This window comes from Chelonia mydas, chromosome 1, assembly GCF_015237465.2.
Source record: "Chelonia mydas isolate rCheMyd1 chromosome 1, rCheMyd1.pri.v2, whole genome shotgun sequence".
Classification (NCBI taxonomy): domain Eukaryota; kingdom Metazoa; phylum Chordata; order Testudines; family Cheloniidae; genus Chelonia; species Chelonia mydas.
In genome coordinates this window covers 90,618,960-90,646,749 of record NC_057849.1, presented here as the reverse complement: position 1 = coordinate 90,646,749, position 27,790 = coordinate 90,618,960, and positions in this window count along the sequence as shown.

The window sequence follows — 27,790 nt, the reverse complement described above, 5'->3', positions numbered from 1 at the left end:
AAATTACCTGTGCAAAGCAACTTTTGAAGTGACTGACGTGGGGAAGAAAGCTGTATTACTACTTATGTTATTAATCTGAATGACAAGGAAGAAGAGAAAAGATAATAGTAGATGCTGACAGTGCATACTATGAGCCATGAATCAATTTACCCTGACACTGACACTTTTGAAAGACACTTATCTGATCACATGATGAAACAACGCTGTTATGTGCATATAAAAATTGTCACAAAAATTGTCACAACTTCATAATTAATATAAATAAATGTGATCATTTCTTCCTCCATGTCTTTCATACTTATTTGGTTAGCCTTTCTTTACTGAATACAGAACATTTCTTTAAACTCCTGCTTAGGTTAATTTCAGTGTCTATTTGTCATGGATTATGGCTGTCATTTTGTTATGTTAAATTTGGGAAGTAAGTTATTTACTAGCTCAAATAAAATGTTGTAATAATAATAAAATGAATTAGCATAATGTGTATACATGTAAATATATACACTGCAGAAGTGGCACAGGGCAAACAAGTCCATCATATAGCCATCTAATATTCCTATCCCCAAAGAGAACTAAGGCAAGACACATATGTATGAGGACTGTGTAACCTTCACATAGATACGTTGCACGTATAGAGAAAAGAATAACTGTACCTTGTTACACAAAATGCATTGACATGCATCTACATGGATATGTTCTGCAGTGTTTGTGTCACACTCCTGTAAGTTCTCAGTCCAGAGTAATTGGCTATCCTAATGGTCACTAGTGTAGAGGAAAAGGCTAACTCCAGGGACAGTGCAGCAGTGTGCTGGTATTTACTCAGGGCTAAATCATAATGTCATAATCTAGCTAACTTCACAGGTCAGAATCCAGAGGCAAATATAATTACTGAAGAGAAGGAGAAAGGTGAATACGACAAGAATAATTCCATAGTGTATAAGTTATACAGACAAATCAAATAATAGCTTTTACTTCCTGTTAATTTTAAGAGTATGAATGTTCACTCCTGGTTGCAGATTGATACTCTCCTGGCTATATTTTCACATGCTTGGTCTTCTCTTGAAAGAGTGTAATATAAAGTCCCACATTCCAAGAAGTGCATCCTAATTCACATGATTACATAGTTTGTTCCTTCAGAAAAGATCTAGAGTGGATGGTCTCTTGTATATTCCAGGTTTTAGGATGGGCCATTTTGTACTTGGAAAAGGAACAAACTCAGCCCTGCCACAGGAAGATAAGCAGAGATCTCCGTAAGGGGACTCTTGAAGAGATTTCCTCCCTAAGAACACTTTATCATAGGAGAGCATTATTGGGCTCATAGAGGGGAATAAACCAGTGAAATATACTCAGTTATGTGGGAACGTAAATTAAGTTGTCATGGACTAAGAGGGAAGATCCTTTCATGGACTGAGAACTGTTTAAAGACAGGGAACAAAGGGTAGGAATAAATCATAAATTTTCAGAATAGAGAGGGGTAACTAGTGATGTTCCCAAAGGGTCAGTCCTAGGACCAATCCTATTCAACTTATTCATAAATTGAGAAAGGGGTAAACACTGAGGTGGCAAAGTTTGCACACAATACTAAACTGCTCAAGATAGTTAAGACCAAAGCAGACTGTGAAGAACTTCAAAAAGATCTCACAAAACTAAGTGATTGGGCAACAAAATGTCAAATGAAATTTAATGTGGATAAATGTAAAGTAATGCACATCGGAAAAAATAACCCCAACTATACATACAATATGATGGTGGCTAATTTAGCTACAACTAATCAGGAAAGAGATCTTGGAGTCATCATGGATAGTTCTCTGAAGACGTCCACGTAGTGTGCAGTGAGAGTCAAAAAAGCAAACAGGATGTTAGGAATCATTAAAAAAGGGATATAGAATAAGATGGAGAATATCTTATTGACCTTATATAAATTTATGGTATGCCCACATCTTGAATACTGCATACAGATGTGGTCTCCTCATCTCAAAAAAGATATACTGTCATTAGAAAAGGTTCAGAGAAGGGCAACTAAAATGATTAGGGGTTCGGAACGGGTCCCATATGAGGAGAGATTAAAGAGGCTAGGACTTTTCAGCTTGGAAACGAGGAGACTAAGGGGTATATGATAGAGGTATATAAAATCATGAGTGGTGTAGAGAAAGTAAATAAGGAAAAGTTATTTACTTGTTCCCATAATATAAGAACTAGTGGCCACCAAATGAAATTAATGGGCAGCATGTTTAAAACAAATAAAAGGAAGTTGTTCTTCACGCAGCTCACAGTCAACCTGTGGAACTCCTTGACTGAGGAGGTTGTAAAGGCTAGGACTATAACAGGGTTTAAAAGAAAACTGGATAAATTTATGGCGGTTAAGTCCATTAATGGCTATTAGCCAGGATGGGTGAGGAATGATGTCCCTAGCCTCTGTTTGTCAGAGGGTGGAGATGGATGGCAGAAGAGATATCACTTGATCACTACCTGTACACTCCCTCTGGGGCACCTGGCATTGGCCACTGTCGGCAGACAGGATACTGGGCTGGATGGACCTTTGGTCTGACCCACTATGGCCATTCTTATGTTCTTATGAGAGTCTGAAAGGGAAAATGGTAAATGGCTGAACAATTAAACATTAGGAGAGGACAGACTCATGGCATGACATTTGGTCTGTGAGGTTTCTTTTCCTCTTTTTTTACATCATAAATCTAAATAATTAATAAATAATGTTTTTTAAATGGATACTCTACTGCTCATTCTTCCTGAGTTTCTCAGATGTTCATTTCTGAGATGTTCAGTACCACTTCTCCTACGGCCCATATTTTACCATTGTTCATTGCTCTCTTGTCCTGATTATATATAATCAGGACAAGAGACATCAGGACATATATATAAAATGTACTTTTCTAGGAGGGTTTTTTTTTTTTTAAGTTATATTCACACCAGCTTCTACTTTATTTACTTCCTTGTTTATCAGGGATTTTATTTTTTATTCAGTAACTTCTGCCAGTGTGCAGAGGTCTAATGCTTCAATCAATGCTAAGTCTGGCTCTCTTAACATTTGTGTCATCCAGGCTGGATCAGCCTCCCATTGCAGTCTCCTATTGACTTCAATAGGAGTTGGATCAAACTCTGGTTCTTAATTCTACAAACAACCCTGTTCTCTATCACATATTTTTAGTTCTCTGCATTCACATGTTTTATTTTTAGAGACTGATTTTCAGAAGATCCAAATGTCCCATGATACAGTAGTGAATGGATTACAGGCAATCAGCCTCACTGAAAACAGGCCCTGTATACTTTTAGAGTACTAACCTCTCCTGAATACCCACATCTATGGTTAAGCCAATGACAAATTAAAGGCTCATATTTACAGCACTAATAATGGCAAAATTAAGGAATAATTGAAGATAACATATTTACTTAATTATATTGTACAGTCAAAATAGAGGTGCGATAAATGAAGGGGGGGGGGAATGTAACTCCCTTTTATGGATACCCAGCCAGCCAGTAGCTATAAAATCCCTCTTAGTAGCTGTTCTTTACTTGCTCTACCTGTAAAGGGTTAAAATGTCTCACTGCTATGCATAGGAAAAAGGAAATGAGTGGGCACCTGGCCAAAAGAGCCAATGGAAAGGCTAGAACTTTTTAAAATTGAAACAAGATTCCCCTTTTTTCTGTCAGCTGTTGTTCTCCCGGGGAGAGGCAGACAGAGAAGCTATGCTGTAAGAAGCTTCGGCCAACTATGAAAAATCATCAGTGTCATACCTAGAAACTACTCATTTAAAACCCCAGATGTGTAAGTAGATCAGGAAATGTCTAGGAAGACACAGTTAGGTTTATCCTTTTTATTTTGTTGTGGCCTGTGGATTCCTCTGTGCTAATCCCTGGTACTTTTGTTTGCTTGTAACCTTTAAGCTGGATGTCAAGAAAGCTATTCTTGGTGCTTAATTCTTGTAGTGGCTTCTTTAAAATCTAGCAATAGCCTCAGTTCTTGGATGTATTTTCTTACTTTCTTATTAATAAAATTTACCTTTTTTAAAAACAGAATTGAATTTCTGTGCACATGTTGTTTAATTAGCTGGTGGCAACAGCTGATTTCCTTTTTTTTTTCTTTCTCAGCTCTTGCCCAGAGTGCGGATGAAAGGGCTTGAGGGTACCCAACAGGAAGAAATTCTTAAGTGCGCCAGAGATGGGGAATTAGCCTTGACAAGAGGAAAGGTGCTTTACGAAGAATGGGCAATAATTAGCCTGACTACTTTGACTCTCACCCCTACCCTTTGTCAGCTTGTCCTTTTTGAACTCTAATTTTAGTCAGGCAGGAACCATACCATCGTATGTGTTCATGCACTGTGGGCACTAAAGGAAGCAATTAACAATAAGAATGGGCCAGCTTGTGGATCATCCTACATGGTGAGGCAAAGGAGTGCAAAGTGCCCTTGACACCCTTGCTCTGGTACACTGTAACACCAGTTCTTGCATGCAGAAAAAAGCAGGCTCCATAGAGTCACACCCTCCCTCCCATGGGCTGTAAGGGTCAGAGCATATTATGTCAGCTCATTTGGGGAGCATAGCCTACAACATCTGTAGACCTGTTGTAGTTTAGTCACCCCTTGAAAGTGGGACACTGGGAGAAGAGGACTGTGACTCCCGGAGTCACAATTTCCCTCTTAGACTCCTCCCAGAGCAGTGAAACAATACACTGACCTTTACTCAGGGCTTGAATGTAATGGCACACTCTAGCCCACCGGTAATCATCAATAATATGTAATAGATCCGTTGTTTCAAATATTCACAAAAAATTGTGTAGTTGGAGAATCTATCATTCTATGATTCTCCATCTGTATGATTTCTGTGTCTATTTCTTGCAGTTCCTGGTAATTTTTCATTAAATAATTATTCTCTAAAATACTATTAAACTGTTTAACCAACTCCGCTAATGGCTGAATAATAATAATAATTATTATTTTTGAATGCTGGTATTTTTTCATTGGATAATCATTGCCAAATGTTTCATTTGTTTGTCCAGATCTGGCTGTCTCACCTGGTTAATTGATAGAAGAGAAGAACCAATAACATTTCTGTTATTCTTTCTTGTGGGTACAGTGTTAACCTTTAAAGCCATCTTATATATTTCAATCCTCAAAGGGAAATTTCTTACAGACCCCCGATTGCTTCTCTGATAAGAACGGCCATACTGGGTCAGAACAATGATCCGTCTAGCCCAGGGGTGGGCAAACGTTTGGCCGGAGGGCCACTTCGGGGTGCGAAACTGTATGGAGGGCTGGGTAGGGAAGGCCCCCGCTCCCTATCTGCCCCCTCCCACTTCCCGCCCTCTGACAGCCCCCCTGAGAACCCCCCACCCTTCCAACTCCCTCCTGCTCCTTGTCCTCTGATCGCCCCCTCCCAGGACCTCCTCCCCAACTGCCACCCAGGACCCCACCCCCTATCCAACCGCCCCCTGTTCCCCATCCCCTGACCATCCCAGAACCTCTGCCCCATCCAACCGCCTCCTGCTCCCTGTCCCCTGACTGCCCCCTGGGACCCTCTGCCCCTTATCCAATCCCCCAGCCCCCTTACCATGCCGCTCAGAGCAACATGTCTGGCTGCCGCACCGCCTGGCCGGAGCCAGACACACTGCCACACTGCCCTGCAGGAACGCGCAACCCCGCCACCCAGAGCTCTGGTGGCACGGTGGCGTGGCTGCGGGGGACAGCTGGGGAGGGGCCGGGGGCTAGCCTCCCAGGCCAGGAGCTCAGGGGCAGGGCAGGATGGTCCCGCAGGCCAGACGTGGCCCACGGGCAGTAGTTTGCCCACTTCTGATCTAGCCCAATATCCTGTGTTTCGACAGTGGCCAAAAACAGAGCAGGCAAGCATTGAGTGATCCTTTCCCTGTTGTCCACTCCCAGCTTCTGGCAGTCAGGCCAGCTACACTCATGAACTTACTTACTTACTTGGTCTATTATAATCACCATCTCTACAACCACATTTTATCCTCACAGCCACCACGCAGGGGCCTTCTTTTATTATATACTACATTCGATATACACTACAAGCAACATATGTTCACCAGTAAGGGGAGCTGCAGTTCTAGCATAATAGACTATTGTTTTGCACTGTTTATTACAGAGATAGCAGGAAGATTTTGTGTGTGATTTGAGTGTGATTTTACCAGTGCTGAGTGATTCTGAAAATCCTGTCCCTTATCTATATTTACAATAGGCCACAAAGAGAAAATAATTTCCAGACCTGACAAATCATAAAAACACACAAGCCAATGCTGAAATAATCTTTACTAGTACCTAGTTAGGACATCCAAGAGAAAGACTGAAGCAGCTCTGAAAACACATTGGGATAAATCCTGGCCCAACTGAAGTCAATGGTAAAACTTCCATTGACTTTAATGGGGCCAAGATTTCGCCCTTTTTCATTAGCATGAACAACTTGATCAACAGAAAATGAATGGAGACCTGGATTCTACTGCTGGCTCAGCAACTGACTTCTGTTTGACTTTGGGCAAATCATTTCTCCTCTCTGTTCCTGTTTCCCTCACACTATTCATTCCTTTGGCTAGTTAGATTGTCTGATTTTTGTGACAGGGTCTGTTACTTACAGTAGATGGCATTGTACAGCATCTAGTACAATGGAGCTGCGCTCTTCACTGAGGCCTGTGGATATTACAGATATTAATAAAGTGCATAATTATAAGACAGCAATCTGTCTCTATAATTATAAAGTAAGTTACATACTTAAAAGAAACCTACTACTACAGTCATGCCCTCAAGAACACTGTGGGGGTTGCATACATGCTTTTAATATCACAATACCATCATCCTGTTTGCTTTACTCAAATGGATTAGCCTGTTGTTTCCAAGTGGATTGTTGGTGTGATTATGTGGAATTAGCCCAAACCACTCTTTAATATGTTATCTCAAGGTTATATATCTCACATCCAAAGGATGCCAAGTGGCAAAAGATTCAGAGAAATAGCAAATTCCTAAGTGGAAAAGTTTCAAAGTAAAGATAATTATAATAATAAAAATAATACTTTGTGGGAGGGAGAGATTACAGAAAATAAATTGCTCCTGTAGTAGAAAAGGATTATTTCTCATCTGGACAATTTGATAAATACCAGTTTATCACATATTATAAATCATTTGTTGTTCACATTCATTTTATTTTGTTCAACTCTTTATACTACTGGGCATTTAAATTGATGAAGCTTTACATTTTGTATAAAGTTGTCAATGGGAATTCTTTCTTGTCAATGGGAATTCTGAAATCATCTTGGAAGGATCTGTATAATTGAGAGAAAATTTGTCTTTGCGGTAGTAAAAACATTAAAAGAAACAATGCACCACTCTGAACACGGAATATTCTCCTATTTTCTATTTGAAATCAACTTTTTAACATTGGTAATCACTTGATACATATCAGAGTTTTAAAGAACATTATGTTTCCAAAAATAGCGCAGATTGCTTTCAATGCATTTGCAGATCATCCAAAAAGTTCAAAGGCAACAGACTTGGTGAATGTTCAGTAATGAGTCACCTCATCCCTACCTAGTTTGGCTTTACTGATACCTCAGGGGAAAGCTCAAGATAGAATTAAAAAAGCAATGTTCAGTGTCTTATAGGATTCTGTTTTTAAAATTATTAGATAACAAAAAGAAATTACTTTTGACAGTGCAACTTTTGTATGTGAGTTTTCTGAACTTGATAGCAAAATAATAATTTTAACCATCAGTTTGAGTCAATTATTTTTGAGCTTGAAGGCATGTCTAAAATATTGTTTCAATTATGCGGGTTATCTGAGAAGTCTGTGCTAAAACATATTACATAATAATAATGAAAATCCCAACATTAGAAATGCCCATTACATACAAACAATGGACTTTTAATATTTATACTGAAAAGGGAAACCTTTATATGTTTGATTTATTTGTACATGGGTCATGTGGAAAATGTCATCATACTCACTTAACAGCTAATTTGATTAAAATATTAAATATTGTATATAAGTGCTACCATAGAGTAAACTTTGTTGCCTAATACCACCAAATAAAACTGATGGAAAGCCAGAATTTTGCTGTCTCTTATGAGTATTTTTGGTTGTATTGGTATGTGAGAAATATATTTTACTTTTTTTAAAAAGTTACATCCCAAAACTCATCATCATGATTAAATGACAAGACAGCCAAGATAAACATTTTTGTATTATTATGTGTTGTGGAATACTCCACAACTTGACTGTACTGAGATACATATAAGAGGACAGTGTTATGGAAAACAGTAAAAGTGAAAAGGTAAGAAGGCCTATCTAACATACCTACAGTGTGGAGGAAAGGAGTTTTCGCAGCAAGAGGAGCGGAAACATTATTCTTGTGGACATTCTGCCCAGTGGATTGATGTTCAGTGGCCATTTAGAAGGCCTTTTACTTCCAATCTGACTAACAGCCAACACTAAAATGGAAAGCTATTGCACTTTTGATTAATCAGTGGTGCATTGTTACCACAAGCATCCCAAGTGAGACTGCAATCACTGTATGGGAATATTTATGTTTAAATACATATCCCTGGTTTTCAAATTTGGATTTGGTAGGGATTAGGAATAGGGTCAATGTTGAACTTAAAAATAGAGTTTTAAACTATTATTGCCAGATACTTCCCTTTAGCCCTCATACTGTTATATCTGCAGCACTATATGATGTTGGAATTTAAAATGCAGTAGTAGCTGATTTCAAACGAAAATCGTAACATTACTGTTACATAATTGTCTGCAGACTTTGTCTAACCCCATAAGCCTTTTCCCTTAGGGATAAATGGTTAATATATTTTGAAATAACATAACCTTAAATTATAGTAGTAAAGTCAAGGTTTATAGTAGTAAAGTCAAGGTTAGTAAAGTTAAGTAGTATAGTTAAGGTTGACAGCCTGATTCCATTATAAATCTCTGTTTTCTGGTGTTTATAACTTGTCTGTAATTTTTTTCTCAGGTCTAAAACATATTGCACAAAGTATATATTTATAGAGAAAGCATTTTAAGCTAAAGAAAAAGATCAGCTATTTATGAGTTTGAATAAAACATTTATAACCTACATGTCAAAGAGACTGTTTTTGATTTTAAAATATGCATCTAGTAAGTTATGTACACTATAATAATGATCTTGGCATCTTAAAAAAAAGTTATTGGCCTGATCTTCAGTGAATAAAATCACATGTTTAAGTTTTGCAGGATTGGAGTCTTAAAAAGTCAAAATACTTCTTTGGTGTCAATTCTAATCTCCTTATTCCTTTTAAGTAGTAGCTCCTGTGATGTTGCACTCCATATGTTTTATGGAAATATGCTTATGAATGTGAATATGATGTAACTGGAATATGCTTTATGCAAAAGGTTTCTTGTAAGGTTTCATAACAAAGATTATAACTTACTGAATATATTCCTCCTATCTGTATGCCTGTATCATTCTTGTATCTGAAGTTAGAAATATGAAGTATAAGTCTGAGGTTTTATTGTAGTTACGCAAAGTGTGGGTTATTAATGGTGGTTTCAAATCTTGATGGCTGCCACTGACTAGGACAATTGGTTGTAAATGGTTTATTTATGTTAAAACCTTCCTCTGTAAGTGTGGGCCAACCCAGGAAGAATGGAGACTAAGCGGTCTTACAGTGACATGTGACCATGTCACATGATACTGGAATCCAACCTTGTACTTTTCCATTGATGAGCTGGGGGTGGAGACAAACACAGACAAAAGATTCCCCCCTTGTGCCAAAGCTTTAAAAGGGGGTGGAGCAGGACAAAGGGGGCTGCCAGTCATAAGAAAACCCCTGCTTACCACCTGAGATGTCTGCTGGAACTAACAAGGACTGAACCAGGGGAAAGGATTGGGCCCAGACTAGGAAAGAGTCTATTCTGTGAAAGAAGCTTATTGGAACATCTCTTAGTGTGAGATAATACCTGTAATCAGTTTCTTAATGTATTAGGCTTAGACTTGCGTGGTTTTGCTTTATTTTGCTTGGTGACTTACTTTGTTCTGTCTGTTATTACTTGAAACTACTTAAATCCTACTTTTTATATTTAATTAAATAACTTTTGTTTATTAAGAAACTCAGAGTAAGTGACTAATACCTGAGGGCAGCAAACAGCTGTGCATATCTCTCTATCAGTGATACAGCGGGTGGACAATTTATGAGTTTATCCTATACAAGCTAAAACAGATTTATTTGGAGTTTTGAGCCCATTGGGAACAGGGTGTCTCGGTGCTGGAGACAGGTAACCTGCTGAGCTGTTTTCAGTTAAGTCTGTAGCTTTGGGGGAATGGCCCAGACCATGGGTCTGTGTTCAAGCAGGCTAGCATCACTGGCTCAACAAGGCAGGGTTCTGGACTCCCAAGCTGGCAGGGAAAACGAGCTCAGAGGTAATTTCAGCACATCAGGTGACAGTCCCCAGGGGATCACAACTCCCTTTGCCAGCAGACTCATTGATTTCAGTGAGACTGCGTGGAGAGGAAGAACAACAGAATATGATCTTCTATAGTGGATTTCATATATATATATCTCAAGTATCCAGAACCTTGTGCACTTTTACAAAATTCTAAATACACATGGCCAAAAGATAAAGATTAAGAATAAGAGTACATGCCCCAGAATATTACTGCTCCCACAAAAAAGGACAGTATCTGTTCACTATATTGTCAGTCTCCAAAAACTCAGGAAAGAGATAAGCCTTGCAGTGAGACCAGAAATTTGGGCTCTGTTGAACCAAGGTAGGGAGGTGGAGCGAATTCAAAGAAAATGGCCTGCTGCAAGCTCCCCTAGCTTTTAAATGAGGAGACTGTTAGCTGGAGGATCTCCATTGGTTGATTGTAACTGCAACACTATCAAAATGGATGAGAAGTCAAAGTCAATAGCTTAACTCCACTGGAAATCAATAGAGAATACAGAGCAGTGAGGTAAAGTGTTCCTGGCTTGCAATATACTTTAAGTAATGTCATTGAAAATGAGAATAGGTGTTCACATGGCACTATTGTAGCCAGCATTGCAAGTGAGTTATTAGGTTTCATATTATACCCCACAAGGCATATTTTTTACAAAGATTATTACAATAGTGTTCAGAGTGTGAATACTGGGGTGCCTTTGATCACTGTGATGTAAACTGGGGGTTATATAAATATTATCTAGCTGTGGTTAAATCCACCAAAAAATAGAGGAAGTGTTGGTTAGGGAAAAATCAACTGAAAGAAATGGGAGAAATAATATGAGCTACCTTGACTGAAAGATTGAACCCATCACTTTTTTTCCTCACGTTCACAATCTCAGGGCCTGCTGGGATTCTCCACTGCTTCTGGATGATCAGGCAGATACTGCAGCCAATACTGCATTTTCTTCTATCTGCACTTGCTGATAAGGGACCAAATCTTATTTCAGATGTGAATTTTGAATGTACACCATAGAGGTTAGATCTTTTAAAGTTCTTTGAATGGGGCTGCAATTTGAGACTACTTAGAAACTTCATACAAATACCTAATGCTTATATAGTGATTTTCATCAGGAGATTTTAACGTGTTTTTCAAAGAAGGTCAATATCATTATCCCCATTTTACAGGTGGGATACTGAGGCAGAGACAGGTGACCTGATTTGCTCAAGGTTACACAGAGAGACAGACAGCAGCAGAGCTGGGAGTGGAATCCCGGTCTTCTGAGTCCCAGTTCATTGCTGTACCCACTAGACTACACAGCCCCTCTTACTTATAGGCTCTAAAGTTTTACATTGTTTTGGTCTAATTCAACATTTGTAAATTGCACTTTCACGATAAAAGAGATTGCACTACAGTACTTGTATGTGGTGAATTGAAAAAAAATATTATGTCTTGTTTATCTTTTTAAAAGTGCAAATATTTGTAATGAAAAATAATAATATAAAGTGAGCACTGTATACTTTGTGTTCTGTGTTGTAATTGAAATTAATATATTTGTAAAACTAGAAAAACATCCAAAAATATTTAGAAGAAATTTAAATTGGTATTCCATTACTGTTTAACAGTGAGATTAAAACTGTGATTAATTGTGACTATTTTAAAAATCTAGTTAATTTGTTTTGCATTAATCATTTGTGTTAACTACAATTAATTGACAACCCTAAAACAAATTGCATCTCAGTTGTAAACAACATCTTCAGACAGTGAGTGGGGGAAGAAAGAAGACAAAGAATATCTGCATCTCAGCAAACAACAGCATAACCCCTCTTCCCCACCAGACTCCATGTCTCCTTGCTCTCAGCTGGAACAAACTTTATCTAGGGGTCACTCTCAGGAAAAATGCATTTCAAAGGGTGGCTGGTGTATAAAACCACCCCAAGTTATCTCTCCCTACCCATCTCTCTATTTGCACCTAAGAAGACAAAAGAAACAGCCGTTGGATTTCAGAAGCAGATCTTGGCCTTAGAATTCTGTCAGCTACATACTGAACACATGAACCAAGTCTAAGTAATTTGTTAAGTTTAGAAATCATTTTATCTTTGTTTTTTCTTGTAACCATTTCTGAATTTAACACATAATTACTTGTACTCACGAACAACCTATTTCTTTGTAGTTAAATAAACTTGTTTTATTCTTTAAACAAAACTAATCCAGTGTTGTCAACTGTGGGGGTTTCCTCATTTGGGATAGAAAACTGTTTCATATTGATATCTGGTGAGGGCCAACAGACCTAATATATCTGTACCGTCAAGGAGAAGGCTGGAAAATGCATAACACACATTTCCTGGAAAAATCCAGGACTATGAGGGTCTTGGGATCACCCTGCTTGTGGTAATCAAGACTGGTGGAAGCCAGAGTGTGACTGGAGTGTGGCTGGCAAGCTGCAGCTGCACACAGACACTCAGGGTGTGACTTGCATGCTATCAGGCTGTCTGTGAGTGGCCTAGGTGGGAGCTACAACAGCATAGCATTGTGAGGTACCCCAGGTTGCAGGGCAGTTGTGACATGACCCCTCCTGGCTCTGGATTGTATCCCGGAATGTTATAATCAGACATTAGGGTCTGGCTCTATGGAATTCAATAGTAAAATACTTATTCCCCTCATGGGGCCTATGGTTTCACGCTGACTAAATTACTCCACTGTACCAGCCATGTCAGATGGCATAAGAAAATAGAATTGAGTATAATAAGGATTCTTAAAGCACCAGAATCCACATCTCCTATGTAACCTGCTTCACCTCACCATCCCTTATACATGCTGAACAAGAAGTGCAAGGGTCATGAGTCACCACAGAATTCTGAAACTCAATATTGCCTTTCAAAATGTTGTCAAGTGGCAAGTGTACAGGGTTGGTGCTATATAATATAAAGTAAATGAATAAATAAATAATAACTGGGTCATACCACTTGAATGAGTATGCTATCATAGTTCTTTTTCTTGGAGAGTATCTTATCTTCATTACCTGGTACAACTAATATAGCAAAATGAGAGTTGTTTATGTAGTGTCAATCTTTAGAGCAAGAGCTAGTTCTTCCTATTTTGAGATATCATGATTTCCCCTGCCTGGGACAGATGGCTTATCTGACAATAAGATATATTATGTTTTACTACACTTCTGGGAGCATTATGATTTCTATAGGTACTGGAGAGTGAAAAGGAGGAAAGTTCTTTGAAATATTAAGAAAACTAGCTTTCCACACTGCTAGTAACTCCAAACACCCATAGAAAAGGACAACTAAGCCTTTCACATGCCTCACAACTACAAATGGAGTTGGATCAGGCCCTTCATTATTTTATTAATGTATGTGTTTATCTTTGTCTGTAATTTGCAAGAGATAATATATAGAATATTGCAAAGGGGCGGGGAGCGGGGGAATGTAAATTCTAAAATCACAAGACTCAAGATTTTTTTTCATGACCATGGCTGCCTCCTGTTGCAGACTCTAAATCTCAGGATTTATTTTGTTGTTGTTCATGATTTTGCTCTGACTGTTCATGAAACATTTACAATCTCCTTATATAAATTGTCTCAATATCAGCCCGAGTGCAGCAGTTCCAATCCCTGCGCCCATTGTCAGGCCAGGAAGAAAGAATGTGTTGATGACACATTGTGTCATTAGGACATTTTTATGAAATCTTAGCAATGCTAACATTCATGGTCAGAAATGATTTCCCATTTACTATTTATTTTATTGTATAAATCAGTGGAATTACTGCACATTTACACCTGTGTAGTACCTTATGACAAATTGTGTATCAAGCCATCATTTTCCTTTTAACAAACTGCAGTAGCATGGCTGTATAATATGTATGGCACATCTGCCCTTCTTCATTACATGATCTCTAACCTTTTTTTGTAATCCATTAATGATGCATTGTAACACCACTTAATAAAATATCAAGTGTTTTAAGCCTTCTTCAGCTGCCATGGTCAACTACCACTATCTCCCAAGTTCCCAGATAATGTGATTTTGATTATCATTCTCGGCTTCAGAAATCTGAGAGTGCATAGCAACGGAGCTAGTCATTAGTTCTATATATGTATAACTGTTCTAAAAGATTCCTCAGAATGGTATGGATAGAGAAGGCCTGGGATTCTCATTTACACTGAGGTCCCTTTACTTCTCTATGATTTACGACCACTTTAATGATTGTTTCACTATCAAAGGGGGTTGAAGTGTATTTAGTGGAAATGAGAATCAGGCCAAGAGTGAAAATATCTGGGGAAGTCATGGAATTTCAATTTTATAATACTTCCTGTGAGAATGATAGCTACTTAAATATGCCCTGAGGCATATCACTCAGGGACTTCATTTAAGATGGCTCTAAAAGGTGTGTCTACACAGATTATGGCAGGAAGCTTCCCACCCTGGGTCGGTAGAGTTTGGCTTGCAGGTCTTGTGCTCGCACTGTAAAAACAGCTGCATAGACAGAGCTTTGAAGTTTTGTGTCATGTTCTTCCTTCCCTAGGCTTCAGAGCCCCAGCTCCTGCCTAAGCTGCAGCTTCAAATCATTGGCTACACAACTATTTTTAGAGTGCTAGCACGAGTCACGCAACCTTGAGTCTGTCAACCCAGGCTGGGATGCTCACTGCCAAAGGCTGTGTAGATGTCCCCTAAAGGTGTTGTATGTGAAGAAATGATCTACCAGAAACCGATAAGGTGAGTAGGTTAACAAGAGTCCCAACGGCCATAAGAAAAAGGAAGATGCTGTTCTAGCAGTCTATACTCTCAAATAAATTTGAAGATTCAGAGGCTTAAAAGCAATCCTAATAGTGCATATGTGATATCTAGTATTAGTCAAGCAAAGCAGGCCATGAAACTTAATAGTGGAAATATTGATATAATCACCTCACACAATTGATACAAAAGATTAGACAATAAAATAGTGATGAGTTAATATAAGAGTATTCCTGAGTTATTGGCTCCATAATTATAATTATTTCTGACTTGAAAGTTAAAAAAATAGTATTGACAAAGAGAAAGAGAAAGCATGCATCAAGGAATGAATAAAAGGTTGTTTCATTATCTGGTAGGTGCATCAGTTTTAAACATGTTTATTTTTTAGTGAATAAACTATTAAGATGAAGTAAAAGAATGACTAATTTAAAAAGATATGTTAAATAAAGGTAATAGACAGGAGAGATGAGTGAGTCATTCATCCAGGGCTTTTGGGGGGGAGGATCATATTATAGACATGGGAGTGTTCTATTATTTAACCACAGCATGCGGCTCAGGTCACAGTTATCTTCAACATATTGGGGAAATAGTCAAATTTCTCCTCATTTAAATACAGTATGCTGCAAAGGTTCAGGCACTAAGGCCTAGATTCACAAAAGTATTTAGGTGCCTAAATTCCAGATTTAGGTACTTAGTCCAAATTCTAGGCTCCACTGCAATTCACAAAACTCCCACTGAACCCTGAAAGCACATAAACTTGCCCAGCACATCAGTTTTTGCAGTAAAATTTGCATCATGCCTACATATCTGCTCTGAGCATGCACACTGCTACTTCACTTTTAGACTCCTGGTGCCTGCTTCCTGTCTAAGCCCCAGAGTGATTCACAAACCAGGGGAAGATAGGCATTCATTTGCCTAAATCGCATGGTGGTGGGGGGGGGGATATAATACATGACCTCTGAGCAGCTTTACTGATTGGGCCCCTTAAGTGAATTCATACAAAACAGTCAGGGAGGAGGAGGACCTCGCTCATAATTTTTAGCCCATTGGATAGGGTACACACCTGGGATGTGAGAGAGGCCCCTGCTTCAAGTCCACGTTCTGCCTGACAGGGTACAGGGATTTTCCACTATTCAGGTGTGTGCTCTAATCATTGGGATATTCTCATGAGGGGCTTGTTCAGTCTCTCTTGTTGAAGCTGTTGCACTGTGGGTTAAAAAATAGAGTATCATTAGAGCACAGGGACTGGATTCTGCATCTCCCACATCCTTGATGAGTGCTCTAACTCCCAGGCTATAGAGTTATTCTTATATTTGTGCTCTCTCTCTCACTCTCATTGGCCCAAACACTGGGATAAAAGTTATGAGGGATGTCTACTTCTTCCTCTGGCCTCCTTTCCCCCCTCCCACATGGCTTCTTGCTAAAATGGCATATGTACCACACTCCAAAGAGGGCTCCTGGCTGTGAATCGTTACCAGAGATAGGCTCATCCGTGCATCTCAGACTTAGGCACCTACCTCTGTAAGAGGGATGGGACTTAGCACACACCTCCTGTCAGCATCTCCCATTGGTTAGTTTAGGCAGCTCCCTGCCTAGCATGCTGACTTTTGAGAATCATATTCTAAGTCTCCCATCTCTCCATTGTTACCTCTCAGCTCTGTGTTCTTGGGAAACTAGAGCACAGTACCCAGCCTGTCTGACTTACAAAAGACCTTCCCCGCCCCACTCAGCCTCTGCTTGAATCAAAACCGATCCGAAGAAAGACTTGCAAAAAGCAGTGAAAAGGCAGTGGGAGACACACCTAACCCCCTAGGATAAGGGTGACAGGATTGAAGAAACTCCCATAGCCTCATTGCATTGAAGATGGGACAAGGAGGCATGTACATTAGCATACAGAATGGAGAATAGAGATTCCAAGGCAAGAACCACATGGAACTCTGGGACCAGAAAAGCAGGGAAGCACTGCATGACGGGGAGATCTCTGTTCCAGATGTTAATGAACCCAGGCCTGCACACAGCCACTTTAGTAGTTATCAGACCAATCTAGTAATAAATCCTTTATTGGTATCCAAAATAGAGAAGCTCCCTAATTACATTGTGAGCTCCTCCAAGGAACACCACCTATAGCCAGGAATGATCAGCTCCCATTGTCTAGCTGGAACAAAACAACTTTGGTACACTCCCTTGAGCCATGAGTTTACACATAAACAAATCTAGTGTTCTCCCTTGAACCACTGTTGTTTCTCTACAAAAACCCCTACCCATGCTCAAGTAAGTGTTCTGATGTCTGGATCCAGAATCTGCATCAGTTGCATTAAGACTTCATCTTCTCCTGACTGATCGTGCTGGGGGCTGTCAAGGTTCCTTCCCCACTCTGAACTCTAGGGTACAGATGTGGGGACCTGCATGAAAACCCCCCTAAGCTTACTTTTACCAGCTTTTACTAGGTGAAAACTTCCCCAAGGTACAAATTATTTTACCCCTTGCCCTTGGATTTCCACTGCCACCGCCAAACTTTATCTGGGTTCCTGAAAAAACTGAGTTTGGACATGTCTTTCCCCCCAAAATCCTCCCGACTCTTGCACCACACGTCCAGGGGAAGGTTTGGTAAAAATCCTCACCAATTTGCATAGGTGACCACAGACCCAAACCCTTGGATCTTAGAACAATGAAAAAGCATTCAGTTTCCTTACAAGAAGACTTTTAATAGAAGTAAAAAGAAAAGAATCACCTCTGTAAAATCAGGATGGTGAATACCTTACAGGGTAATTAGATTCAAAACACAGAGAATCCCTCTAGGCAAAACCTTAAGTTACAAAAAAGACACACAGACAGGAATATTCATTCTATTCAGCACAGCTATTTTCTCAGCCATTTAAGGAAATCATAATCTAACACATACCTAGCTAGATTACTTACTAAGTTCTAAGACTTCATTCCTGTTCTGTCCCCGGCAAAAGCATCATACAGACAGACACAGACCCTTTGTTTTTCTCCCTCCTCCCAGCTTTTGAAAGTATCTTGTCTCCTCATTGGTCATTTTGGTCAGGTGCCAGGGAGGTTACCTTTAGCTTCTTAACCCTTTACAGGTGAGAAGTTTTTTCCTCTGTCCATGAGGGATTTTAAAGGGGTTTACCCTTCCCTTTATATTTATGACAGGGGCTCTGCCTGTCTCCAGCACTCCGGACCCTCAGCTATCACCACCTCCTGGGAACCCCGTTCGATTCAAGCTTCACGGAATGGTAAGAACCCAGCTCTCTCTCTCTCTCTCTAGGTATAGCCTTCTGACCCCTACTTGTGTGATCAGTTATAGTTTTCCAAGCCTGACTTTTATAATCAAATTTAAGTTAGATTTAATATTACAACTGTTTTGTTTGTTTGGCTCCCCTATGGTTATTACCTGGCAATAAATAACTTTTGTGGTTAAGCTGGTTCCTTCTCTCTCCCTCCCTCCCCCCCACCCCACGGATGTATTTTTTGGCTTCCTCATTCTCTCTGCAGCAACGCTCCTCGTACCTAAGCTAAAGATCCCTGCAGAGCCCAAATATCCTGTGGGGTTTGCTCATCAAGCGGGTCACTACCACAACAACTGTAACATGAAAGTGGGGATAGGGACATGCTGCTTGACCCAGTCTGCTGAGTCCAGGGGCATATAAGAGCAGCAGATTGAAAGTGCTGCTCGACCCAGTCTGCTCAGACGTACTCTATTCCGGTGCGGTGCCCACGGCATATGAGGGTCACAGCTTGGAAATGCTACTTGACCCAGCCTGCTGAATCCAGAGACATATAAGGGGTCAGCTTGGGAGTGCTGATTAACCCAGTCCTCTCAGACGTGCTCTGTTAATGTGTGTGTGTTCGTCGGATTCTGGGGCTGGAAGAACCCAGCCCTGGGGAACCTAGGTCCTGCAGGACAGCTCTATTGGGAGGGAACTTCCAGCAGGGAGATGTAGAGCTCCATATGAGAACACATGTGACACAAGCCATACATTGATAAAATTACAGAACACCCCTGCCCCACCCCCCGCCAAAAAATAGCAACCCTGATAAATGAGCATACCCCATAGTAACAGGCAAATCTGGTAACACCATGCATTGTATGTGGAGCCTACGTGTCTAACTCAGGCACTGTGAATCATAATATGTCACTGTGGTTTTTTAGGTGCCTAAAAGTTAGGCACTGTGATACTAACTCCTTTTGTCCATCCACACTTAAATGGTCCATCCTACCAAAATGGAAGATATATAGGAACCTAATACATATATGGTATGTCTACACTGCAAAAAAACACCAGTGGCTGGCCTGTGTCAGCTGACTCAAGCTCGTAAGGCTGAGGCTGAAGAGCTATACAATTGCAGTAGCGACATTGTGGGATACCAGAGCCCGGGCTCCAGCCTAACCTTGGATGTCTACACTGAAATTTTATAGCCCCACAGTCCAAGCCCTGTGGGCCTGAGTCAGCTAAAATGGGCCAGATGCAGATGTTTTATTGCATTGTAGACATACCCACAGGTGCATTTTACTTCTCAATAAACATGAGAGTTATAAAAGGCAACATCACTTACAATAGAGTTAGAGATGGTGACAAGTAAGAGGAATTAAATAAATGAATGATTTTATTATTATAATTTATTTTGTATTTATTATGTATTTATTATTTTATTTTATTTATTACTGCCACCACATCACGTAGGAGCCATAGTCATTGACCAGGAAGCCATTGTGCTAAATGAAATATGTATTAGATCAGTGGTGGGCAACCTGCGGCCCACGAGCCGCACACAGCCCATCAGTGTAATCTGCTGGTGGGCCGCAAGACAGATTGTTTACATTGACCGCCCGCAGCTCTCAGTGGTCGTGGTTCGCCGTTTGCCACTTCCCGTAGCTCCCATTGGCTGGGAATGGAGAACTACGGCCAATGGGAGCTGTGGGCAGCAGCGCCTGTGGGCGGTCAATGTAAACAAACTGTCTTGCGGCCCACAAGCGGATTACCCTGATGGGCTGCGTGTGGCCCACGGGCCGCAGGTAGCTCACCACTGAATTAGATCAATATGTGATCTCTTGTATTCTAAATTGTCTAATTCTATTTTGTCAATTGTTATTCAGACAGTGATTCGATGATTTAATATTGTATCACTTGGTGACATGGACATAGACCCTTATAAAACTAATTATATCCTTCTCAAGTAAACGTGACCTATACTCAGTGCAGCAATTTAAGTGAATTTGAGCTAAATCCCTTTTACCATTGTTATGCCAGCTCCTTTGTTTTATATCATAGTCCTCTAGCAATTCATCCTTTGCCATGTCATTGCACATGTACATTTTTTTCTGAAGATTTTGGAGATTTTATTTTTTAGATAATAACTTACAAAGCTCTTTTCTGATTAGCATGCTACAGCACGTTTCCATTTAACCCCCATTTCTTTCTTTAAATTCTTGTTCCCAGGCTTGATCTTCTACATTTATTTTATTTGTGCCTTCCATTAGCTCAAGTTACTTGCAAGGTCAAAGGTCTTCGCAATGCAAGTTAATTGTTTCTTGCCCTTTATTGCTCTTTCTTTTCAGTTCAAATTTCATCAAACTCTTTCCGGCATTGTTATTTACAATACAGGCAAAATAGTTGTGATATACTACTCCTGAGGCTCATTAATAATGTCAGATAGCAGGTACAGTGGGTGCTGATGTAACAGATAGTGTTCCTAATAGAGTTACCATTAAAGAATTTAGACCAAGATCTTTAAAAAAAAAAAACAGCAAAAAATTTGCTGCCATCCACAAAGAGAACAAATTTACCTTCCCTAAGTATTCTACCACTAAACTAATCTTCTGAAATAGTCACAAAAGTGAACACAACAATTGTCATGAACATGTTCAAATGAAATTTGTTTCAAAAACTGTGGTCCACAGCAGAACTGACACTGAAATATCTGGATGTGCACAGCGTTTGGCATCTGAGAATGGTGCAGAGATTTTAAAAGGGTGCTTTGGTGCAGCAGACTAATATTACTGGTTACGATATGCACCTTTGAGCCCACAAAGTCCTCTGCCCTTTCTTAGACACAATACCCATTTTGAGCTATTTCTTCTGCTTGGAGATATTCATCACCAAGTCCTGCCAAAGCCGCACTTAGACTGATCATGTGCAAGTGCCTGTGTAACTTCTGAAAATAGGCAGTTTGTGCCCATCTTTTTTTTCACACTCTAAACTCATCTTAGTTTCAACTCATCTGATCCAACCTCTCCCCACATAATGTGACCCCCTGCACGCCCACATGCACACACACATGGCTGCAGGACAGACACACCTCTGACAATTCGTTACCACTACTACCTAGTGTGAAGGCCTGCTTACAGGTTACCTTCCCTTTTGCACGCACACAAGTCTCACACTTCAGCTGCTTTATCACGTGTCACAATTCTTTATTTCCAAATACTTTCCCCTCTCTCTCCTCTTAAAAAAATATCAAGACACTTTTACACCCTCAGATTCTGTCCTCTGAGAATGTGACTGTAAAAAAAAAAAAAAAATTAGAAAATTCAGCCCGGATGGTAAAATTTTAAACCAAAATCTATCTGAATAACCATTATAAGAATCTTTCTAAACTAATGAAGTCCAGTGTTCTCTAGAACTATATTTCTTAGTTGATAATGTATATGCAGTCTCACTATTGGCTTCAATGAGAGTTGGATTGGACCATTAGTTAGTAAAGAATTATTCCTTCACAACACAGCTTCACAGTTCTGGTGCCTCTACATATATTGATCCCCATTGTCGAAATCTGTACATGCAAGGAGGGAAGCATATCAAAGCTGAGTTCTACCTTATGAATATAAGAAGATATTTTTGCCCTCGGTGCTTATGTAGACAAAAACTCCCACTGACCACTGAGTAAGCAGTGGAAGTTTGGGTCCATTATGAATAGTGATTTGAATAAATTCTGGCTATTGACCATTTGACCAATCCTTTTATGAGTAAATTTACGTAAATTATAATTTTCCACATATCCATCTTCTATTTTCAAGCATAAGTCTTTGCTTACTGAAACCCAAAGCACACTTTCTAGCGTCAGTAGCATTTCATTTTTGAATTGCATGCAGTCTGCAGCCTGATTCATGCATACAAATCAGCTGAAAAATGGGTATTGTCTAATTTTTTAATGAATCAGACTCTTGATGTATATTCCCCAAAGTGATTTGTCATTTATCATTTTCTGTGTTTTTACAACTTAGTAATGATAAAATATGTGTTTTGGGGGATAACAGAGAATAAATATAAAGCTGAATAAATTTCTGTTATTTGGAATTTTCCTATAGTATTTTGCCCTTTTTAATGTTCCTAGATATGCCCCAAGCCTCTTTTATGGGTTCCCTGACTCCACTCAGCAGTACATTCCATAGGCCCCTTATCATCAGTAAATTAATGAGGATAGTTAAACTCAAGCAGTTTGATAATCTACATTACAGGGAACAATTTATCCCCATGAATTTCAGCAAAAGGCAATTTTGACTAATTACATTGAGCATACTGAAATGTTAGCTTCTTCCCCAGGGGTACTTGTACCAGATTTTCAAATGTTGGTGGTAATGAATATAAAGTGACCCTACATTTGGTGAATTAGAAGCCCCAAGTTTTCACTTTAATTCATGACCTGTACTTATGAATACCTGAAAGTACTCAGAGTATATTATCTCTGGGGTTCCCATGCTATTTCAGAACAAAAACCTTCAGAATTGCAGCGTTTATGTGTGTTTTTACTTTATAATCCATTTGTTATAGTGCTCTTTTCTGTAATGCTGAAATGTGGACAGTTCAAATTTGATTTTTTTTCTTTCAACTACTGCGAATCAGTAGGTAGAAGACAATGCAAATGCTGATAATTAAGTCTTTTTATAATAATCTTTTAAAGGTATTTTCTGGAACTGTGAACTGATTCACTTTAATTTCTAAAACTGCTGAGTAGTCCTATTGGGATCCAGGAAGTGGGCGGGGAAAGCTCGCCCACCGCTAAAGGATCCCCCCCCCAGCCTAAGGGGGAGATCCACAGGACCTGGAGGCCAAAAAATTACGGGGGACAACTAATGAAAAACAGGGACAGGAGTGCGGTCAAAGGGTCAAAAGAAGGGAACCGGACGGGGACACCGAGCAGAGAACCCCGGACAGCGCCCACCTCTCCTCAAAGGCGTCAAGGGAGTCGGTGGACGCCGCCCAGAGGAACTCTGCCCGGAGGCGTGAACGGACGGAGGATCGGAAATAGGCCCCGCAGTCGCAGGAGACTCCATCGGCCAACCTCCTCACCCTGGTTTTATAGATGGCCACTTTAGCCAGGGCCAGGAGGAGGTTGACCAGGAGGTCCCGCGACTTAGTGGGGCCACGGACAGGGAGTGCGTAGATAAGAAGGTGAGGAGAAAAGTGCAACCAAAACTTTAATAAAATATCGGTGAGGAGCCGGAATAGGGGCTGCAACCTGGCGCACTCCAGATAGACGTGCGCCAGGGTTTCCCTCACACCGCAAAAGGGGCAGGTGTCCGGGATTGGGGTAAACCGCGCCAAGTACACGCCCGTGCTCACGGCCCCGTGTAGGAGCCGCCAACTGATATCCCCAGCGGGCCTCGGGACTAAGGTGGAATAGAGGCTGGCCCACCGGGGCTCCTCACCCTCTAGAGGTGGCAGGAGGTCCCGCCACTTTGTGTCAGGGCGGGACGCGAGGGTGAGGACATGAAGGGTGTGGATCACGAGCGTGTAGAGATGTTGTTTTGGCGCGGTCTGGAACTGGACCGGCTGCAGCTCGTGCAGCCGGCTCGCGGCGAAGGGGCGGGGGGGTCGGTCGGGTCCACGGGGCAGGGGCCCGATGAAAAGGTCCGGAGGGCCTGGGGTGGAGGGTGGGCGGGGCGCGCCCTCTCGCAGGACCCGGTCGAGGTAAACCCGAGCAGCGGGCGGCAAAGCGGCCCTCACCTCCTGAAGTACGCGCAGGGCGGTACGAGGTCTGGAGAGCCCCATGCGCTGAGCGAGCGTCAGGGGATCCAGCCAGTCTCCCTGGTCGTAGTCCAGGAGGTCTCCGACTTTGGTGACTTCTGCCAGGACCAACCTCTGGCGCACCGAGGGGGACTCCGTCGCCTGCACACGGAGGTAGGGGTTGTGTAGCAGGGGCTCCGCGAGGAGATCTTCCCCCACGGAGGCCGCCACGGACCTGGTCGCTGCAAACAGTTTCCAGGTCCGGAGGAGGTCCTGGTAGAAGACCGGCAGCCCGGAGAGGTCTCGCGGAAGACCCCTCGGATGGAGATAAAGGAGCTGCCGGTCATATCGGAGCCCTCGGAGGCAGTGCAGGAAGGCGTGCGCCAATATGCTCCACGCCGGACTACCTGCACCATAAAGGAGCCTCTGCAGGGCCTGGAGGCGGAAGACATGGACCTGAGTGCGGAGACACTTCAGGCCCTGCCCTCCCTCCTCCAGGGGCAGATGGAGAACGCCTGCAGAGACCCAGTGCAGTCCTGACCAGAAGAACTCCAGAATCAATTTCCGGAGGTTGGCCAGGAAATCCGGGGCCGGAACCAGGGTGTTGAGCCGGTACCAGAGCATGGACAGGACTAGTTGATTGAACACCAGTGCCCGCCCTCGAAAGGACAGACACCGGAGCAGTCCCGTCCATCTCCGGAGCCGCTCTACCACCCTGCCTTCTAAACCGTGCCAGTTCTCCGGCGGAGACGGATGCGTGGCGGAAAGGTAAACGCCGAGATAGAGCAGCGGACCCACGCTCCACCGGATGGCTTGAAGCGCGGGTGGGAGGGAGCTCGCCTGCCGCCAGTCCCCTACCACGAAGCCAGAGCTCTTGACCCAGTTGACCCGGGTGGAGGAGGCTGCCAAATACACAGCCTGGGAAGCCTCCACCCGCGCCAAGTCACCCGGGTCCTGGACCACGAGGAGTACATCGTCGGCGTATGCCGACAGGACCAGCCGCAGCTCCGGCTCCCGTAGCGCCAACCCCGTCAACCTCCTGCGGAGGAGACAGAGGAAGGGCTCGATCACCAGAGCGTACAGCTGGCCTGAGAGGGGACACCCCTGCCGTACTCCTCGCCCGAAGCTGACCGGTTCGGTCAGGGTCCAGTTGAGCCTGACCAGACACTCTGCGGAGGCGTACAGCACCCGGAGAAAACCCACAAACTGGGGACCCAAGCCAAACGCTCGCAGAGTGCCCAGAAGATACCCGTGATCCACCCTGTCGAACGCCTTCTCCTGATCCAGGGACAGGAGGGCGAACGACAGACCGTGCCTACACCCGAGTTCCAAAAGGTCCCGGACCAGAAATAGGTTGTCGAAGATGGTGCGGCCCGGGACAGTGTAGGTCTGGCCTGGGTGGATCACGTCCGCCAGCACGGACCCTAGCCGCAGCGAGATGGCTTTCGCTACGACCTTGTAGTCCGTGCTGAGGAGCGAGACGGGACGCCAATTTCGTAAATCGCGGAGGTCCCCCTTCTTTGGCAATAAGGCGAGCACGGCTCGCCTGCACGAAAGAGGGAGGACCCCGCTCTGCAAAGACTCGGCCCAGACGGTAACTAAGTCTGGGCCGAGGACGTCCCAGAACGCGCGGTAGAACTCCACGGTCAGCCCGTCCATGCCCGGAGATTTATTGGTGGGCATGCGGCGGAGGGCTTCCGAGAACTCGGCCAGAGTGAGAGGCAGCTCTAGCCGGTCTCGGTCGCCCACGCTGACCATCGGGAGTTCGTCCCAGAGCACTCTGCAAGCGTTAGGATCGGTCGGATCCGGGGAGAAAAGGCCTGCGTAGAAGGCCCTGGCCCTCCCGCACATCTCCACCGGATCCGTGAGGGGGGTGCCGTCCTCTGCGAGGAGGCAAGTAATGTGCTGCTTGGCCCCCCTCCTTTTCTCCAGGGCGTAGAAGAAGCGGGAGCCGCGATCCATCTCCCGAAGGAGGCGGATGCGGGATCAAACAAAAGCACCCCGGGCCCGATGGTCCTCGAGGGCCCGGAGCTCCTCCCGCTTCTCCCGGCACGCTCCGCAGAGGGATGGATCCTCGGGGCTGGCGGCCAGACGCCTCTCCAGCTCTAAGACCTCCCGTTCCAACTGCCCTATCGCCTCATCCCTCCGTCGGCTGGCGCCTCGGGTGTAGTCACGGCAGAAGAGCCGGGCGCGCACCTTCCCTAGGTCCCACCACCGCCGCGCCGAGGGAAAGGCATGCCGCTGCCCTCGCCAGGCCAACCAGAACTCCCGGAAGGACGCCACGAAGCCCACATCCTCCAACAAGCTGTTATTAAAATGCCAATAGGCCGGCCCCGGCCTCTCTGCACAGAGAGAGACCGTCACGGTAGCCAGGTGATGATCGGAGAATGGGGCCGGCCGCATGCTGGAGGAGTGGGCCTGTGAGAGGTGGAAACGTGATAAATAGATGCGGTCCAACCGGGAGTAGCGCGACCGACGGGCCTCCACCTGGACAAAGGTGAACGTCGAGGCATCGTCTGGGTGGTGGTCGCGCCAGACGTCCACCAGGGAGTGATGGTCCACTATCTCTCGGAGGACGTCCGCGGCGGCCAGACACTGCTTGGTCCCCGAGCGGTCCCGCTCCTCGAGGGTTGTATTGAAGTCCCCGCCTAGGACCAGGCACTCGTGAGGATCCAAAGTGCCGAGGAAGGGGGACGCCTGCTGAAAGAAACGTAGCCGCTCCGGGCCCGATGTCGGGGCATAGATGTTGACAAGATTGACCACGAGCCCCTCCAAACGGACCCGGAGGTGCAGCAGGCGGCCCGGCACAGCCTCGGCGACCCCCAGCACCTCGGGCCGTAGGTCGAGGGAGAACAGGGTCGCCACTCCAGCCGTACGAACTGTGAGATGGCTAAAGTAGACCCTGTCCCCGCATTCCAGCCGCCAGCTAGCTTTGGCGGCCGGATCCGTATGGGTCTCCTGCAGGAAAATCACAGAGTACCCCCCCTCCCGAAGGAAGGAGAGCACCTGGCACCTGCGGAGACCCATCCTACAGCCCCGGGTGTTTAACGTGACGATGGTAAGAGGTTCCATGAGGAGGGCTGGGGGGGATCCTCACCGGCAGGCATGCTCGCGGTTCCCAACGGGCCGCGCAACAATCCGTGACCTACCCCGTAGGTAATTAGGGAGTCACGGAAGAGGCGGACCCGCTGGTAAGTCGTGGCAGCCTGCTTCCCGGTCCTTTTACCCTCCCCCATGAGGGCCCTCGCGGCCCGGAGGATGAGATGGAAATCCCCCCATTGCTGCAGGGCGAGCTGCACCTTATTACGGGAGCCCCGGACGTCCTCGAGGAACACCCGCAGCTCCTCCCGCAGCGTATGGGGGGCTGGGGCCACTAGCCCCCAGCTGTCCTCCGGAGGGATTACCGACACAGCCCCGTGGCCCACCGAAATGGGCAGACAAGGGGCAGACCCCCGACGTGGCGCCTGATGGGCTGGCGCCACGCAGCCCCCTTCAAACCCTGGCTCGAGTGGGGGCGGCGGAGGGAAGGTGGCAGCCCCTAGTGAGTCGGGACTGGGGAATACAGAAGCCGCTCCCTGGGGGCTATCCTCCAGAAGCGAGGTGATGACGGCCCCAGGGGCGGCAATGATAGCATGGGAAGTGGGGGGAACAGGGGCGGGGTTGACATCAGGGGCAGGGCAGGGATCCGGAGTGAG